The sequence below is a fragment of the Triticum aestivum genome, chromosome 4B (genome assembly GCF_018294505.1).
Source record: "Triticum aestivum cultivar Chinese Spring chromosome 4B, IWGSC CS RefSeq v2.1, whole genome shotgun sequence".
NCBI lineage: Eukaryota > Viridiplantae > Streptophyta > Magnoliopsida > Poales > Poaceae > Triticum > Triticum aestivum.
This window is the reverse complement of record NC_057804.1, coordinates 301,466,398-301,485,505: the sequence shown is the minus strand read 5'-3', so window position 1 is coordinate 301,485,505 and position 19,108 is coordinate 301,466,398. Positions and strand designations below refer to the sequence as shown.

General features: G+C 42.1%; 1 protein-coding gene across 1 annotated transcript in view; it reads left to right on the top strand.

The window, feature by feature from the left end:
• Positions 1–19,108, top strand: part of LOC123090088 (uncharacterized) — a 33,273-nt gene that overhangs the window by 13,713 nt on the left and 452 nt on the right. The window lies entirely within an intron of this gene.

Here is a 19,108-nt window from a genome sequence, read left to right as displayed (position 1 = left end):
CGTCAGGCACACATGAACAAAGGGCAATCATATGCTTTCACCATCAAATGCACTTCCAAGGGACTGTGCTTGATCGTCTACTCAATATAAGCAAACTGCAAAAGCCCCTTGTTATATAACTTAATATTAGTATAAATGTCTACCAAGACTTTTGTGTTTATCATACTTTTGGATCTTATGTAATCCCCTAAGACCATCCCGTGCATTTAGCTATCGGTTATTTGCTGCTTAGACTGTTGTATGGTATGCTTTTGAAACAATCATGATAAATGAAATATATGTTTTCGTCTTCAACTGCACGTCCAAAGGCCTCTGCATGATTGTCTATCCAATCTAAACAGATCACAAGAATCCTTTGCTACATGAGTTAGTGCATCATTTTTGATCTTACGTAAAACAAACCATGACAATCATGTGCGTATGACTATCGCTTGCTTGCTGCATATAGTATCATGAGCTATGCTTTTCGAACAACAATATGTTAATGCACGCTCTTCTAATACTTGGCTTACACTCGGCCTTTGTGCCATTGGCACAACGGGTCATCTAGTATGATGAAAAGAGACCCGGGGGACGTAGGTTTCACTAGTGGCTTCTCTCGAGGAAAATAGCAAACGGTGGGAAAATAATTACTGTCGGGGAATTGATAGAACTTCAAATAATTATGACGATATCCAGGCAATGATCATTATATAGGCATCACGTCCAAGATTAGTAGACCGACTCCTACCTGCATCTACTACTATTACTCCACACATCGACCGCTATCCAGCATGCATCTAGTGTATTAAGTTCATGAGAAAACGGAGTAATGTAATAAGAACGATGACATGATGTAGATGAGATCCGTTTATCTATTGCGGCAGATATAGATCTCATCTTGTTCTCCTTAGTAGCAATGATACATATGTGTCGGTTCCCTTTCTGTCACTGGGATCAAGTACCGTAAGATCGAACCCACTACAAAGCACCTCTTCCATTGCAAGATAAATAGAATAAGTTGGACAAACAAAAGCCAAATATTGGAGAAGAAATACAAGGCTATAAGAAATCATGCATATAAGAGATCAAAGAAGACTAAAATAACTTTCGTGGATAAAAACATAGATCTGATCATAAACTCAAAGTTCATCGGATCCCAACAAACACACTGCCAAAAGACTTATATCATATGGATCTCCAAGAGACCATTGTATTGATAATCAAGAGAGAAAGAGAGAGGAAGCCACCTAGCTACTAACCACGGACCCGTCGGTCTACAAAAAACTACTCATGCATAATCTGATAGGCGCAAATGGAAGTGGTGAACCCCTGTGTGATGGTGTCTAGATTGGATCTGGTGGTTCTGGACTCTGTGGTGGCTGGATGAATATTTCATCGCCTCCCCAAGGATTTCTGGAATATTGGGGTATTTATAGAGCAAAGAGGCGGACTCCCCCCAGGTGCCACCAGGTCCCCACTTCTTCCTTTTGGTTCATAAAAAATCATCGTGAAGTTGCGTGGCATTTGAACTCCGTGTGATATTGATTTCCTGCGATGTAAAAAACATGGAGAAAACAACAACTGGCACTTGGCACTATGTCAATATGTTGGTACCAAAAAATGATATAAAATGTCTATAAAATGATTGTAAAACATCCAAGAATGATAATATAACAGCATGGAACAATCAGAAATTATAGATACGTTGGAGACGTATCAGGGAGCGGATGGGTGTTCGGTCTCTCCAGACGACCTATCCCTTCCTTGAGGGGGGCGATCGGGCTGTTTGCTTGTGTATATCTTCGTGGTGTGGGTGCAAGGGCCTCATCATTTAATTGCGGCAGTAGTTTCCGCTTTGGTAGCTTTTTGTTTGCTGTTGGTAGTCGTACCCCTCTTCGGCTGCCAGGACTTTTGTCCATCTATCATTAAGGATGTTTTGCTCAGCCTTCAACTTTTGTTGCTTCATCTTCAAGCTTTGCACGGTGGCTATGTGTGGCACCCCGGCTCAGAGAGACCGGAACACCCCGTATTCCAGCATAGAGATAAGTCTTCTGGAATACGACACTGCTTTGCATAGAACATATCAACTCTTTATTACAATCGATATGGATATAAGTGTTCCGACATAACAGGGGGTTACATCGGCATGACGACGTTACGTCTGCCATGGTTGCTCTATGCAAGCAGATAAACAACTCAAAGCAGCGGAATAACTACTAGCAGTGGAACAATGAACAATGACGAGGATGGACTCCACTCCGCAGGAACTCTGGCTGGAACGCTTAGCCTAGCTTGCAAACTCGGGATCCACGACAATTAAGCAACAGACAAAGCATGACCTGCAAACTGGCATGGCATGCCATGTCAGTACATTGAATGTACTTGCAAGCTCACAACAACCAAGAACAATCAATACAAACAACAACATGGCATTTACATTTTCGCAATGATGAGCATGATACAACTAGAACAACATGGCATGTACAAGATGAACATGATACCGCTAGGACATTATCAGCATGGCATGAACATATGATTCGAGACATGAATAATGATGGTACTAGCATGCAACATGTTTAAAATAACATGGACCAACTTACTCTGTTCGGGGGTTACCTCGCAACCACCCTAGATATGCCACTCTTACTTACCAGCATGGTCACGAGATCACTTCAATCATTATCAATAATACCATCGGGATCTTCACAAGATCACCTCATTAGTATCAAGAATACCGTTGGGATCCTCACAAGATCACCTCATCATTATCAAGAATACCATTGTGACCCTCGCATGACCACGTAAAGATCAATCAACTTCTTTCCTCGTCAAACCAGGGTTGTTACTAAGTCAGGTTATTATTATTGTTGACTCATAGCGTGACCTACTACGAACTTGCGTCCCTGACCGAGGACGCGGCTATCGGTAGATTATACATAGTCTACAGAGGTTAGCACACTGTACCCACACCACAGAACTCATTGCCTCGTACTCCCATTCGGGTGAACCAACGGCGTTCTGACAGAACCAATCTATTGCCATGACACTCTCCCGACCACTCCGACCAACTCCCCTTTGGGCTAAGTCATGGGTGACCCCGATGTCACCTCGTGACACCCAATGGACACCATCGTGGCAAAACGAACGGTCCTAAACGGGCACATGGTACCAAAACAACTACGGACCCACAAGGCTTATGTCCGCCTACCTGATCAGGGTAGCGCGCGCCCATAACCTTCCCTAGTTGGAGGCACTGATGAGAGGCATGACAATAAACTGAGAATGAGTCTCCCCATAAGAGGCAAGTGTGGTTGCACTTTGGTAAGCTCGATACGGTGGCACTATGACCCAGCCAAGATGTGTTCAAGTTCGACTAAAGTCCGGTTAAACTTGAAACGAGGAACCGCTAAGTCATAACAGAATAACATGATGGAAGAACAATGCATATGATCATGAAATCAACATGAGCATGGATGGATACCAAAACCATTTAGAGCGTTCATCTTAACATCAATAACAATAAAGCATTTACTCTACCGGATGCAAATGAACATGGCATAACGATGATCTCGAATAGCACAAGTATAACAAAGCATAGCACTAATATGAACATCGTATGACCACTATCATCGGGAAAATAACTACCAGGATAGAACGTGATAACAATATTAGCAAGCAAGCATGTAACCAACTAGATGAAAATAATCATGTCATAAGAACAAGCATGGATCCATAAGCATATAAAGCATTCATGGAAATATTAACATGCACATCTTATTTAAATATTCAACTTGAAAACCATGGCTACCGCAAAATCATCATGCAAGTGGCTGTTGTGGCTTGCCTGGGGATGAAGAATACTTCGGGAAGAAGTGTGGACTGCTCTCAAAAAGATTTGTCGGAAGTACTTCTCTCTCGTAGGGGGCTGATAAGGGGTAAGGGCATAATGATCATTTTCACAGTGGGACCATGATACATCTCCAACGTATCTATAATTTATGAAGCATTCATGCTATTTTATTATCTATTTTGGATGTTTACGGGATTTATTATACACTTTTATATTAGTTTTCGGACTAACCTACTAACCGAAGGCCCAGCCCATATTGCTGTTTTATTGCCTGTTACAGTACTTCGAAGAAAAGGAATATCAAACGGAGTTCAGACGGAATGAAACCTTCGGGAGCGTGATTTTTGGAAAGGATATGATCCGGGAGACTTGGAGTTCAAGCCAGGGAAGGTTCGAGGAAGCCAGGAGATAGGAGGGCACGCCCACCCCCTGGGCGCGCCCCCTGTCTCCTGGGCACCTCGAGGCTCCCTCGACCGACTTCTTTCGCCTATATAAGTCCACATACCCTAAAAACATCAAAGACGAAGATAGATCGGGAGTTCCGCCGCCACAAGCCTCTGTAGCCACCAAAAACCTCTCGGGAGTCCGTTTCGGCACCCTGCCGGAGGGGGAATCCCTCACCGATGGCCATCTTCATCATCCCGGCGCTCTCCATGACGAGGAGGGAGTACTTCACCCTCGGGGCCGAGGGTATGTACCAGTAGCTATGTGTTTGATCTCTCTCTCTCTTGTGTTCTCTCTATGGCACGATCTTGATGTATCGCGAGCTTTGCTATTATAGTTAGATCTTATGATGTTTCTCCCCCTCTACTCTCTTGTGATAAATTGAGTTTTCCTCTCGAAGTTATCTTATCGGATTGAGTCTTTAAGGATTTCAGAACACTTGATGTATGTCTTGCCATGCTTATCTGTGGTGATAATTGGATATCACATGCCACTTGATGTATGTTTTGGTGATCAAGTTGCGGGTTCCGCCCATGAACCTATGCATAGGGGTTGGCACACGTTTTCATCTTGAATCTCCGGTAGAAACTTTGGGGCACTCTTTGAAGTACTTTGTGTTGGTTGAATAGATGAATCGGAGATTGTGTGATGCATATCGTATAATCATGCCCACGGATACTTGAGGTGACAATGGAGTATCTAGGTGACATTAGGGTTTTGGTTGATTTGTATCTTAAGGTGTTATTCTAGTATGAACTCTTTTATAGATTGATCCGAAAGAATAACTTTGAGGTGGTTTCGTACCCTACCATAATCTCTATGTTTGTTCTCCGCTATTAGTGGCTTTGGAGTGACTCTTTGTTGCATGTTGAGGGCTTGTTATATGATCTATCTATGTTATTATTGTTGAGAGAACTTGCACTAGTGAAAGTATGAACCCTAGGCCTTGTTTCCTATCATAGCAATACCGTTTACGCTCACTTTTATCATTAGTTACCTTGCTGTTTTTATTATTTCAGATTACAAAAACCTATATCTACTATCCATATTGCACTTGTATCACCATCTCTTCACCGAACTAGTGCACCTATACAATTTACCATTGTATTGGGTGTGTTGGGGATACAAGAGACTCTTTGTTATTTGGTTGTAGGGTTGTTTGAGAGAGACCATCTTCATCCTACGCCTCCCACGGATTGATAAACCATAGGTCATCCACTTGAGGGAAATTTGCTACTGTCCTACAAACCTCTGCACTTGGAGGCCCAACAACGTCTACAAGAAGAAGGTTGTGTAGTAGACATCAAGCTCTTTTCTGGCGCCGTTGCCCGGGAGGTGAGTGCTTGAAGGTATATCTTTAGATCTTGCAATCGAATCTTTTTGTTTCTTGTTTTATCACTAGTTTAGTTTATAAAAGAAAACTACAAAAAAACGGATTTGAGTTTGTCTCATACGCTTCATCTTTTTAATATCTTTCGTGAGTATGATGAAAAGGAAAATTGTGGTCAAGTTCTAGAAGAAGAAGTTTATAAAATGTTTGATACTAAATCTTTGTATGATGAACATGATTGCAATGTTGTTAGTATGAATTCCTTGAATATCCATAATGCTAATGATATGCAAAGCCACAAGCTTGGGGAAGCTATGTTTGATGAAGATGATATTTTTTGTCCCCCAAGTTTTGATGAGAAAATTTATTTTGATGAAAGCATGCCTCCTATTTATGATGATTATATTGATGAAAGTGGGTTTGGAAGAGTGTCAACTTTAGGAAGTAGTGATCCCACTATTTTGGAGGATGTTGAATCTTATTGTGATGAATATGAAAGTGGATTTGGAAGAGTGTCAACTTTATTTAGTAATGATTCCACTATTTCGGAAGAGGTCCAATTGATTATGAGAACAAAGTTGCTATCTATGATGATTATTGTGATGACTTGTATGCTATTAAGAATAATGATAACCATGAAACTTGTCATCATGATTTTAGTTTTCAATTGGATTATATATGCCTCACATGATAATTATTTTGTTGAGTTTGCTCCCACTATTATTCATGAGAAGAAATTCACTTATGTGGAGAGTAGTAAATTTTCTATGCTTGTAGATCATGAAAAGAATGCTTTAGGTGCTGGTTATATTGTTTAATTCATCCATGATACTACTGAAAATTATTATGATGGAGGAACATATGCTTGTAATGATATCAAGTTTCCTCTCTATGAGTTGAAAATCTTGAAGTTATGCTTGTTTTGCCGTCCTATGATAGTTGATTATTGTTCCCATAAGTTGTTTGCTCAGAAAATCCCTATGCATAGGAACTGGGTTAGGCTTAAATGTGCTAGTCTTATCCTTCATGATGCTCTCTTTATGTTTCAATTCTTATCTTTTATGTGAGCATCATTGTCATCATCATGCCTAGCTAGAAAGGCATTAAAGAAAAGCGCTTGTTGGGAGACAACCCAATATTTACCCTTACTGTTTTTGTGTGCCCACATGCTTATGCTACTGTAGTAATCATTTTTTCTATCTTTTGTTTCAATAAAGTGCCAAGTAAAACCTTTAGGATAGCTTACAGTGATAGTTGTGTTGATCCTGCTGAAAATCAGAAACTTTTGCACCTAGTAAATTAGTTTTTGTAATTCACATAAACGTGATTATGATTTGATTCCTTTTGCTATGGATTTGTACACAAATTTATTACGACTTCCTAATTTGGTAGGAATTTTGGAGTTCCAGAAGTATATGTTTGATACAGATTACTTCAGACTGTTCTGTTTTTGACAGATTCTGTTTTCTATGTGTTGTTTGCTTATTTTGATGAATCTATGAGTAATTTCGGAGGGTATGAACCATAGACAAGTTAGAATAAAGTAGATATTACACCCATATGAATTTAGAATGAGTTCATTACAGTACCTAAGTGCTGGTTTTATTTTCTTATACTAACGGAGCTTACGAGTTTTCTGTTGAGTTTTGTGTTGTGAAGTTTTCAAGTTTTGGGTAAAGATTCGATGGACTATGGAATAAAGAGTGGCAAGAACCTAAGCTTGGGGATGCCCAAGGCACCCCAAGGTAATATTCAAGGACGACAAAGAGCCTAAGCTTGGGGATGCCCCGCAAGGCATCCCCTCTTTCGTCTTCGTTCATTGGTAACTTTACTTGGAGCTATATTTTTATTCACCACATGATATGTGTTTTGCTTGGAGCGTCATTTTCTTTGATTAGTATTTGCTTGCTGTTATTTAGAATAATGTTTTGCATCTTTATTTTCAACAAAAATGTCAAGGATAGCCTTTACCATGCTTATTTTGCTAGTATACATGTTGCTGTTTCAAAACAGAAAGTTTGCTGCTGTTGCAAAATTCCCAAGAAAAGTCAGAGCATGATATAATGTTGAAACTTTTTGCATAATGAGCTCTGATAAATCTTCTACAGCTAGTATTTTTCTCATAATTTTTCGAGTTAGGAGTATGATGAATCTTGCATTCTTTACAGACTATACTGTTTTGGCAGATTGCTATTATGTTTGCATTGTTTGCTTATGTTTGCTTGTTTAATGATTCTATTTGAGGATAGGAGTATTAAATATGCAGAGACATTTTGTATGCCATGTTGAATAATAATTTCAGTGATTAGTTACAGTAGAAAATGATAAGGTTTTGCATTGGTTTATACTAACCTATCTCACGAGTTCTTGTTGAGTTTGGTGTGGATGAAGCTTTTAATAAAAAGAGAAACCATGATATGAGAGGAATTAAGGAGACACAAAAGTTCAAGCTTGGGGATGCCCAAGGCACCCCAAGATAATATTTCAAGAAGTCTCAAGCATCTAAGCTTGGGGATGTCCCGTAGGCATCCCACCTTTCTTCTTCAACAACTATCGGTTAGTATCGCTTGAGCCTAAGTTTTTGCTTCTTCACATGAGTTGTGCTATCCTTGCAATGTCATTTTATTTTGTTTTGCTTGCTGAATACAATGCCAAGATCTGAAATTCTTTAATGAGAGAGAGTCTTCACATAGTTACACAATTATTTAGCTACTCATTGATCTTCACTTATATCTTTTGGAGTAGTTTGTCATTTACTCGTGTGCTTCACTTATATCCTATGAGTAAATGGTTGAATGAGTTGAATGTCTTAAATCTGAAATTGTATATGTCTCATTTGCTTATCCCATGGGGAGTAATGACTTCACATCTAAGAAGTATAGGATGTAAATTTATTGAAGGTTAGCAAGCATTGTATTGGTCGTTTGAACAATTCATGAAAGAATATTAAAGGAAGAGAGATTTCACATATAAATATACCATCCTAGACATCTTTTATAATTGTGAGCACTCATTAAGTATGACATGCTAAAGAGTTGATGTTGGACAAGGAAGACAACGTAATGGGTTATGCTCTCTCACATCTCAGTTAAAGTATATTGTCATGGATCATTCAAACATGTTGAGCTTGCCTTTCCCCTCATGCTAGCCAAAATTCCTTGCACCAAGTAGAGATACTACTTGTGCTTCCAAATATCCTTAAACCCAGTTTTGCCATGAGAGTCCACCATACCTACCTATGGATTGAGTAAGATCCTTCAAGTAAGTTGTCATCGGTGCAAGCAATAAAAATTGCTCGCTAAATATGTATGATCTATTAGTGTGAAGAAAATAAGCTTTATATGATCTTGTTATGGAAGTAATAAAAGTGACAAACTGCATAATAAAGGTCCATATGCAAGTGGCAATATAAATTGACGTTCTTTTGCATTAAGATTTTGTGCATCCAACCCTAAAAGCGCATGACAACCTCTGCTTCCCTCTGCGAAGGGCCTATCTTTTACTGTATGTCTTTTACTTTATGCAAGAATCAAGGTGATCTTCAGCTTTCCCTTTTTCATTTTATCCTTTGGCAAGCACCTCTGTTGGAAAGATCCTGATATATATATCAAATTGGATGTAAGTTAGCATGAACTATTATTGTTGACATCACCCAAAGGTGAATACGTTGGAAGGCAACATTATAAGCCCCTATCTTTCTCAGTGTCCAATTAAAACTCGATAATCATTACTATTGCGTGAGTGTTAGCAATTGTAGAATACTATATGATAGTTGAGTATGTGGAGTTTGCTAAATCAAAGCTCTGACATATACCCTTCCAGAAAATAAGATGAATTGCAATTCTTTGATGGCTGAGAATGAAGTTTGCTAGTTTTCAAGAAAGTTTATGGTCTATGCTTTAACATGTGAATAGCTTGTTACTTGTTCGTGAGAAGTTTTATGAGATGAACTACTGTTATGACATATAATCATGCTAGAAAAGGTGATTGAAATTATCATTGATCAAACTTGTGCACCTTCTAGCATTCACACTTCATAAATTCTTTCTTTTATCATTTACCTACTCGAGGACGAGTAGGAATTAAGCTTGGGGATGCTGATACGTCTCCACCATATCTATAATTTATGAAGTATTCATGCTATTTTATTATCTATTTTTGGATGTTTGCGGGCTTTATTATACACTTTTATATTAATTTTGGGACTAACCTCCTAACCGGAGGCCCGGCCCATATTGCTATTTTATTGCATATTTCAGTATTTCAAAGAAAAGGAATATCAAACGGAGTCCAAACGGAATGAAACCTTCGGGAGCGTGATTTTTGGAAAGGATATGATCCAGGAGACTTGGAGTTCAAGCCAGGGAAGGTTCGAGGAAGCCAGGAGATAGGAGGGCACGCCCCCTGTCTCCTAGGCCCCTCGAGTCTCCCCCGACCGATTTCTTTCGCCTATATAGGTCCACGTACCCTAAAAACATCGAATACGAAGATAGATCGGGAGTTCCGCCGCCGCAAGCCTCTGTAGCCACCAAGAACCTCTCGGGAGCCCGTTCCAGCACCCTGTCGGAGGAGGAATCCCTCACCGGTGGCCATCTTCATCATCCCGACGCTATCCATGACGAGGAGGGAGTAGTTCACCCTCGGGCTGATGGTATGTACCAGTAGCTATGTGTTTGATCTCTCTCTCTCTCTCGTGTTCTCTCTATGGCACGATCTTGATGTCAGGACCCCGACTCAATGCCACATCGATCTAGCATGTAACACCTCATATCACTTTGCAGCCTCACGCACGGTATCCCCACGGGTGTCGCCTTACCTTTGCCCGGGACCGTTTGCGTCTTTTGGCACACGTATATGATAGTGTCGCTAGCATCCATATGATAAGGAGCCCGGGCTGACATGGCTAGTCGTAAACCCAAAGTGGCACAAACTTACAGGGACAGGCATCCATGACCCAACATCGAACGTGTCGGTCATCAGCAAGTGAATCCAGGCTGTAGCACTAGGCTAGCAGGACTCCGGTGAACCGGGCTGTAGCGGGCTAACAGGACTCCGGTATTCATCGCGTGACATTTCCCCGAAGGGACAGACACAGGAACGAAGAAGGACACATGCCGATCAGCCTAAGTGTTCCGGAGTAATAGCTCGAGAACAATCTTGCTTTTCAGGGCAAGACGATATGATCAAAAGAGCGAAGAGTGCACCAGGAGAATGGACTAGGTAGCACGATCAATCTTAGAATGATGATTCAATAACCAACATGCTAAGAATGAAATTATTGTCCTTTAACTACCAAGCAACGGAGTTGCAAGGAGTATTGAGTTCACACATCATGATTCACTTGTCGGCACTCCGGCTGCAACAACACGGAACCGAGGAATTATCGATGATGGCGAGAGTATCACTGCATCAAGAATTCATAAGAGAAGGTGCAATTCTCATGACGTTCCTGACATAAAGTGGGTAATACTTCAAGATAGAACAGAATCAAAAGCTGGATTGGCATTTGATCTGCAGAACACAACTACTTTGACCCAATCCTGGATATGGATGAGGTACTGGAGTTTGTTTCTCCTAGTCATTCTGAAATAGAATGGCTTTGACGGAACACAAGAATAATAGGCATCGATGAACGAATGCACGCATACTCTTGACTATCAATTGATAGACGAGGGTCAAAAGACGACTAAGGGGGACAACTCAAAAGAACATACGATTTTCTGAGTTGTGGACGCATGGATTAGAATGTCGAACAAGTTCAACAAGTTTCTTCCGGGTAATCCATGCAGAGAGGTAGAACTGGCAGATTCACAATATAGAATGGAGAACTCATCAAGAGCACTCTGGTTGTGATCTTTTGGTTCAAAAGAACTCCTGCCAAGAATGGTTCATGGTATTTGGAAGAACGATATACCACGGACCTCGAGGACTATCACAAAGGTTACTAATATCCTAAAGGCACTAGCAATTACTATCAACATGAAGTAAGTAGGGTGAATCTTGGGCTCAGAAACCCAGGAGTAGAATACCTACTACTAACTGGCATCACGGGATGCTTTCGAGAATGATGGCCAGAATCATCACACTGGGAACACAAAACATGGCTAGACTACTAGATGATCCCCTGAGACACCTAGGGTCATAATACTAGCTCTGACATATATGTCAAGGCAATAAAGTACCTCAACTCACTGATTTGTGTGATTAATCTGACCAAAGGCACATCGGGAACAGGAGGAAGGGATTTGCAAATGCATCAGACTATTTAGAAACCTGGGATGACTCGGACAGCATAACGGCTGTAAATGCTCGAAAGATTGGAGACATGCTACAAAAATGGTGGCATAGCCACTCAGAAGCACAATATCAAGGTTTCAAGATCAACAGTTAACATACAGAAGATAGTAGGAACTGAACTCAAGCTTAGAACCATCAATCCTATAGGTCTACGGATTAGTAATACGTGATCCTGATAGAAAGAAGAGAAATCCTAATTCCTTAACCCCGTAGGAAAGATAAGATGACTCAGATCAGAAGGGCATAAGGTATAAGGAGTAAAAAGAGCCTTACGTTCCATCCCACAATCAATTCCCTTATATAACTAAAGAATTTCTAGACTCAACTTCGACCAGTTTGGCTTGGTAATCCTACAGGCAGTCAAGCTCTGATACCAAAGCTGTCAGGAGTTCCGCCGCCGCAAGCCTCTGTAGCCACCAAAAACCTCTCGGGAGCCCATTCCAGCACCCTGTCGGAGGGGGAATCCCTCACCGGTGGCCATCTTCATCATCCCGGCGCTATCCATGACGAGGAGGGAGTAGTTCACCCTCGGGCTGATGGTATGTACCAGTAGCTATGTGTTTGATCTCTCTCTCTCTCTCTCTCTCGTGTTCTCTCTATGGCACGATCTTGATGTCAGGACCCCAACTCAATGCCACATCGATCTAGCATGTAACACCTCATATCGCTTTGCGGCCTCACGCACGGTATCCCCACAGGTGTCGCCTTACCTTTGCTCGGGACCGTTTGCATCTTTTTGCACACGTATATGATAGTGTCGCTAGCATCCATATGATAAGGAGCCTGGGCTGACATGGCTAGTCGTAAACCCAAAGTGGCACAAACTTACAGGGACATGCATCCATGACCCAACATCGAACGTGTCGGTCATCAGCGAGTGAATCCAGGCTGTAGCACTGGGCTAGCAGGACTCCGGTGAACCGGGCTGTAGCGGGCTAACAGGACTCCGGTATTCATCGCGTGACATTTCCCCGAAGGGACAGACACAGGAACGAAGAAGGACACATGCCGGCCAGCCTAAGTGTTCCGTAGCAGTAGCAAGCTACCATGGCTCAGTGGAAATACTAGGAGACATTTCCCGGTAAGAGAGGCTACTAAGGATAAACAACTAGATAGTCAGATCCCACACATACCAAGCATTTCAATAACATACACACAATATGCTCTATATGTGCAAATACAACATGGCATCACAACATGACTCTACAACTCAAGTATTTATTCAATAGGCTCCGAGGAGCGAGATATTACAAACATGGGTCTCATGACCCAGCATTCAGAGCACACAAGTCAAGCACAAGCGGAAGCTTAACATGTCTGAGTACAGACATCTACAAATGAAAAAGGCTGAGAAGCCTGACTATCTACCAGATCCTGCCGAGGGCACAAGATCGTAGCTGAGGTAACAAGCTAAACATCGAAGTCCACACGGTACTTCTAGCGAGACTGAAGTCTCTCTGCAAAAACATAAATTAGGCAACGTGAATACAAATGTACCCAGCAAGACTTACATCAGAACTAACTACATATGCATCATTATCAACAAAGGGGGTGGTGGAGTTTAACTGCAGCAAGCCAGCTTTGACTCGGTGGCTAACCTGAACTACGACTGCAAGTAACTCTTTTGAGGTGGCGCACACGAGTCCACATATTCACCATATCAATACACCACTATGGATCCGCTCCCGTCTCCCTACGAGAACACCATCCATAGCACTCACGCTTATCTTGCGTATTTTAGAGTATCCACTTTCACTTGTCTATGAACTGTACAGGCAACCCAGAAGTCCTTTTCCGCGGACACGGCTATTCGAATAGATCATATTAACCCTGTAGGGGTGTACTTCTTCACACATGCTCTCACCACTTACCGCCGTTTACACGACATGTACTCGGCAACCTTCAAGCGGAAGCCCAGCGAGGGTGTCGGCCACGACCTTACTAACCACACAAGTCTCTCGTCCAGGTTTATCGACTATTCGGGTTCCATCCGCAAGGAGATCCGGCCGGGGTGTCGCTCACGGCCCCAAACGATGTGTGCAGGGTTCCCAAGCCCACCTCGACAGGTGGATCTATGCTTGGTACACCGTGCCACGGTGCCTAGTCTGTCCCAAGCCCACCTGTACCGGGTGCCACTTGGTAGACTACTAACACTACCTACAAACACCAGAAACTAGTTGCAACTCCTGGACAGAGATCATGTTGATTAATAAGTCGAGAGGGGTCGAGTTACCGGAACCCAATGTGTGGTAGTAATTGTTCATGGATCACAAACACAGAACTCAGTTCCTGAGGACGGCTGCAATGAGACAACCCACCATGTACTCCTACATGGCATCTCACCGCCACCTTTACCAAATCGTGTTCACACACTTAGCTCACACACAGTAGGACATGTTTACACACCTCCAATTCATCCCCGATGAATCAGACCTGACACAACTCTAAGCAATAGCAGGCATGACAAACAAGCATGAATGAGTAGGCACATCAGGGCTCAAACAACTCCTACTCATGCTAGTGGGTTTCATCTATTTACTGTGGCAATGATAGTTCATGCAGAGGATAAAGGGGTTCAACTGCCGCAGCAGGTAACAGTTGTATCGTTGTTGTCCTAATGCAGTAAAATAGAGCAGGAGCGAGAGAGTGGGATTGTATCGTTATGAACAAGGGATTTTTGCTTGCCTGGCACTTCTGAAGATAGTATAGTTTTTCATCGGTGTCATCGAACTCATCGTCGGAACATCATCTACTGAGAGGGGACAAATACTGACAAACATGGAAGAAATACAATCAATGCAATGCACAATATGATGCATGATCATGACATGTCAATATGCTGTGGTTTGAGCTAAGGCAACTAGCAGCAAGTTAAATAGAGTTGGTTTGAATCCTAGGTTCAAATTCAAACTCCATATGTGATTTCTTAAATGCCACTTAATTGAATTGTCCTAAACAGTAGTCATAAGTTTTTCTAACATGCATGAAAATGGTACAGATGGATAGATTGGATTTTTTTGATCATTTTTCATATATAAATTATTTCATTCTGAGTTACGGTTGAATTTATATGATTTTTAGAAGTTTAAAACATTTTCTGGAATTTCCTGGATTATCTTTATTCCAGAAAAATATTAATTGCGTCAGCATGACGTAGGTGTGACGTCAGCAGGTCAACTGACCTGGTCCAGGTCAAACCTGACCAGTGGGGTCGACATGTCAGTGACACAATTAACTAACAGGGTTAATTAAATCTAACTAATCAAATTAACAGCCACTGGGCCCGCTGTCAGTGTCAGCAGGGGTAATTAGTCCTAAACTAATCTAATCAGGGGCGGGGCCCACGTGTGTTGACCCCAGGGAGGTCAAACCCCGGGTCGAACAGGTCAAACTCGCCGGCGACTCGACGCCGGCGAGGCCAGACACGGCGGTGAGGCTCGGATTTGGTCCTCCGTCGACCAAATCGACGGCGGAGATGCTACGGACTGCTGGTGAACTCGCGCATCGAGTGGTGGTGGCGGTTGGGCCTGGGGAGGCCGGAGTTGTCGCCGGCGTCGACCTTGGTGGTCGCCGGAGCTCGGGTGAGCTCGGGGTCGACGCTACGATGGCCGTGGCGATGTGCGATTATCACCTACGGCGTCTACGTGATGCGGTGAGTATGATGGGCGCATGCCTGGGACCAAATGGTCACCGGAATGTGGCCGGCGACGAGCTCATGCGGCGGCGCGGTTCGGTCTTCAAGGGGGTGACGGCTAAAGCAAGAAATCGAGGCGGGGAAGAGGGGAATTCGGTCCATGAGCTCACCGCAGAGACGTTGGGATGGTCGGCGTGCTCGGAGGAGGCTTGGAGGTGACGGAATGGCGGTGATGATCTCGGCGGCCCGAGGAAGGGGACGTCGGAGCTGGCGGCATCCAGGGCTTCCGGTGCCTTCCATCTTGGTGAGGAGGAAGAGGGGGACGAGCGGGCGGAGGAGGGGGATCCTGGCGAGATCCTGACCCCGACCGACCTCGGCCGCTCGCGCCCCGCCGTGTTCGGCCGCGCCCGGCCTCCTCTTCCACGCCCTGCGGCTTGCTCTGCGCGCGCACGCGCCACGCCCGCTGCCGCGCGCTCCCGCCAGCGTGCCGATGTGGACTCGCCGCAGCAGCAGCCGTTCCCGTCCGCCGGCGGCAAGCGGCTGGGGAAGGAGGAGGCCGGCGACGAGGAGGAGAAGGAGGCGGAGGACCCGATTGCTTTTTTGAAGAAAAACTAGGGATCCGATTGCATTTTTAGCCCGTTTATGTGTGGGATCGGGCAGTCAGATTCGCGTTTAACCCAAGCAAAGCGAGAAGTTTTCGCACTTGGTAGTTTTTTGTCACGGATTAATAAAAAAGTGGTAGTTTTCGGGACAAAATCGTAAAGTGGTAGTTTTCTGTCACGTTTCCGCGAATTGTGGTAGTTTTTGGTTAAATACTCCCTTTTATAGTTACCGCTTGGATAGCATACATGGAGTTCATATTCTATCAGATTTTATCCCTGAGTAATTTGGTCCTAAAGATGTCAGGTTTAAGAATGTGCCACTTTAATGTCTGTTGTGCGGCCTCGGTTACACATAATTTGTTCCTAAAGATGTCATTTCAGAATGTGCCACTTTAATGTCTGTTGTGCGGCCTCTGTTACACATAATTGCACTTTTGTCCTTATGTCTTCGATTTTGCTTTCAGAGGTTCTTAGTGCTAGAAATATTATTGTTCCGGATTTTAGCTGTACTACTCATGCCACTCTTTTTTTCTTGCTTTGTAGCTGAAGGATTAGTGAGACTGTTTGGGCTGAATTCTGATTTTGTAGCACTTATTCCATGTGAGGCAGGTAGCATATTGATATCGTCCAGAAATAATAGTGTCATCTCAACTTCTAAATAAGAATCTAGCAGATGTGCCTACTGGTTTATGATGGCACCATAAATAATAGTGACATCTGTTTTGTATCTTGCTTGTAGTGTCCAGATTTCCAATTTTGTTGCTATATCTTTGGCGGTGAGTTGATATCGATTTATTAGTTCTAGAGACAAAAGAAATTTGAAAGCGTGAATTTTATCTAATCCATGTTGTGCTTCCAACTTTGAAGACTGGAGAAGATGTAATTCTGTTTGACCTCTCTTTCATTAATCCGTTAGGAAATATATATGATGTAGGAGAGTTACACTATCAAATGTTTGGAATACTTCTTCCATGTTGAGATGGGATGCATATAGTTAATGACATGCTTTTGAGTTCATATAGACAGTTCATCATAGAAAATGCACCGCACTGTATTTTCTTTATATATGAATTTAGAATACATCATTACTATTTTATCGATCATTCTTACTGGTTTCTAATCATGATATTTGGCATTCTCTTGCACAAGGATATTGTGGTATGGTAGTTCTTATTTTTTGTGAACCGATTCTATCGTGCTTCTACTTCTATGTGTTTGTTGATGATTGAACGGAGGTTAGATTAGATTATTGCCATGGTAGTTCTCATCTTCTTTATCTGAAGTAGTAAGTTTGTTTGATGTTTTCTAGCTTTCCTTCGATTATGAAAATTCACAGAGAATGTCCCATTGTCACTTCAAGGAGTAGCAGCTGATATTGGTGCGTCCACCTCCGCGTCATGCCCGGGCCGAACTGCCACACCCCCTGGTTCTCCACATTTTCTCTTTGGTGTTTTATACATTCAGTTATATCCTATCTTATCCAGTATGTCTCATATCTTAGTTGATTTGCAGTTTGTACTCTACTTTACAAACATTGCAGAAATATTCTACTAACAGCTTATTTTCTACTGTTTGGTTGTTTAAACTAAGAAATTAAATCTGGACCCGTACAAATCTTGAGTAAAATATATGCTAATTAGTTCCTCTTGTTTAATCTATTCTAGGATTGGGCACTACACATAGAGCTAAAAAGTTACATTGCCATTTTAAGTGCAAACAAACAGGTTAGGTGGTGTGTACCTTATTTCAGGATCAACAATCGGTGAATCGGATCTAAGGTTTGAGTTAGTACTGAGCATTGTGTATTCTAGATGGACTAATTGAGTGTGCTAATTGAACCATATTCATGGTGTTAGTCTGAAGTCAGATTATGCGATTCACTCGTATTAATGCCATTACTATTGGTACATTAGATGAATTGGGAGAGTTAAGTTATGGGCTTCTTGCCAATTACATGCCCACAAATTATACGTTGTGACAACTTTTCTCTTTATGACGAGCATGTGATGTCGTAACTTTCCTTTGGAGGACGTGGGGTCATTTTCTGTCTATTAAATATCTGCTTTGTGCTTTTGGAAGTGTCTAGCAGGGCCACAACTTATGAATGTAGTTGCAATAATGCACAAGAACTTCTTGTCATTAGTTAAGAAAATAAACTATGGGTCATTTTAACAACATCATTTCACCTTTTCAGTGTCAGCTAAGGTATTCTGGTTTCTTGAGATGGTTTGACTATTTGAGTTTCCATTGGTTACAGGTGTGTATGTCCCTGATGACATGTTGCCCAAAATCAACATTTGTAGCTTCTTTATATATGGCTTTCTCTCTTTCCATCATGAAGTTTAATTGATTTATATTCCAAATGGGCTTATTCTTACAATCCATTCCTTGCTAATTTAATTTTTATTTTGCCTTGCTGGTCTTGAATTTATACTTTTAACTTATTTCTGTGTGCTATGCTTCTTTGACTACATGTAATCCTCTTCTGTCCTTGGTTCAGATCAAATGTGGAGTCCACTTCTTTCCTTGGTTCAGATCAAATGTGGAGATGATGTTTTTTGTTCCGCTATGACTATTATTTTCACCTTGGTGACAGTCTCACAAATCCTCTTTCCTTTCTTTTGTTGATGTCTTGCCTCCTGTGTACTGATAGAGGCATATAACAGATGCATGTCTCGGATTAGAGAACTATGATTGTCCATCTATTATATATTTTTCATTTACCTCTTACGAGTAGTTTCCCTAAGTAGAAAAAATGCATTTTTCAGCCATATTGCTTTATTATCCTTTTTTGTGGGAACAATACGAAGCCACACTATGGTGTGCTCTGTTCCCAATTTTACAAACTGGCAAGTTGCTGCTTGATTTTGTTTCTTTCAGATTTTTGTGTGCCTTTCTCCGTTAGAATGTTTCTCCTCAACGACCATATCGATATGGCTGGCGTTTGCAACTGTGATTTTGGTTGAACT